Source organism: Chrysochloris asiatica, unplaced genomic scaffold (genome assembly GCF_000296735.1).
Source record: "Chrysochloris asiatica unplaced genomic scaffold, ChrAsi1.0 scaffold00335, whole genome shotgun sequence".
NCBI classification, from domain to species: Eukaryota; Metazoa; Chordata; class Mammalia; order Afrosoricida; family Chrysochloridae; genus Chrysochloris; species Chrysochloris asiatica.
Genome location: NW_006408853.1, coordinates 427,923 through 429,851, shown reverse-complemented (window position 1 = coordinate 429,851; position 1,929 = coordinate 427,923).

The window sequence follows — 1,929 nt, the reverse complement described above, 5'->3', positions numbered from 1 at the left end:
CTTTCAGTCAAGATCCATCTGTTATCAGCAATGAAGTGCCTAGTTTGAAGTTGTTTTTTGAATTTGGCTTGAATTTTCTTGTCAATATATTGCTTCAATCATTTTAGAATTATCTATAGCAAAAATTTACTTGTGTAACCCAAAATATGAAACACTTAGAAGTAAATCTAACTAGAGAAACAAAAGACCTATACAAAAAAATACTACTACAAGAAACCAAAAAAGATTTACAAAAAATGGAAGAATATACCATGTTCATGAATTAGAATATTTAACATTATGAAAATTTCAATACTAACCAAAGCAATCTACAGATACAATGCAATCTCAATCCATATTCCAACATCATTCTTTAAAGAGATGGAAAAAAAATGATCACAAACTTGATATGGAGAGGAAAGATAAGCAAAACACTGCTTAAGAAGAACAACAAATAGACCTTTCACTCCCTGATATCAAAATTTACTACAGGGCAACTGTGGTCAAAACAGCCTGGCACTGGTATAACAAAAGATACATAGATAAATGTGGCAGAATTGAGAATTCAGAGGTAAATCCATCCACATACAATCAGCTGATTTTTAACAAAGGGTCAAAACACATTAAACAGTGAAGAGTTAGCCTCTTCAACAAATGATGCTGACAACATTAGAAATCCAGTTGTAGAAGAGTAAAACAAGACTCACACCTCACACCATATACAAAAATATATTCAATGTGGATTAATGATTATCAATAAAGATTATGAAGGAAAAACTGGGGTACAATTAGGGATTCTAATATATGGAATGCATATGCTATCAAACATTACAAAAAACACACAAGCAGTAAAAAAAAAAAAAATAGATGAATGGAACTCCTAAAAATCAGAAACTTACGTGCTTCAAAAGATTACACCAAAAGAGTAAAAAGGGAGTCCACAGACTGGAAAAAATATTTTTGCAATGGCATATCAGACAAGAAGCTAATATCTAAAATGTATAAAAAACTATAGCATTTTTGCAAGAAAAAGAAAAACAACCCAATTTTAAAAAGTGAGTGCTTGAAATGAACAGATATTTCACCAAATAAGACATACAGGAGCTAAGAACTATATGAAGAACTGTTCACAATCATTAGCCATTGTTGTTGCTGTTGTGAAATGCTGTGAGAGATACTAATAAAAAAACAGTGAACTACCATATCACACCAACATTAACAGTGAAGTTGAAAAAAAAAAAAAAACCCTCCAAACAGAAAATAACAAATGCTGGTGAGGATTTGGAGAGACTGGAATCCCCCTACATCGCTGGTGGAACGGTAAAATGGTTCAACCACTCTGGAGAATGGTATGCTTCTTTCTCAGAAAATTGGAAGTATTACTTATGACCCAGTAATCCCTCTACTTGGTGTATAGCCACAAGAAATATGAGCCAGAACACAAGTAGATATATGTATGCCTGTGTTCATCACAGCACTATTCACAATAGCAAAATGATGGAGACAGTCTGAGAGCCCAAAAATGGAAGAATGGATAAACTGTGGTACATACACACAATGAAATACTATGCAACATTGAAAATACTAATGAATCTGCAAAATACTTAATAACTTGAGTGAATCTGGAGGTTGTTATGCTGAGGGAAATTAGCGAATCACAAAAGAACAAATATTATGTGAGACCACTATTGTAAAAGCTTAAGAAATGGCTTCCAGATTAAAAGAAATGTTCTTTGGTGGTTACCAGAGGTGACAGGGTGGATAGAGTAATCATAGTCAAGAGTGTAGACACATCTTATGCTTGGGTGACAGGGAGGGCAATATATAAGAAAGGAGAGGGCAATATACAAAATAGGATAATAGCAGAATAATAATGAAGATATATGAAAATACAGGGAGGTATGCATGAAGTAAATGGGATAAATGTAAATAGTGGTATGTACACAGCAC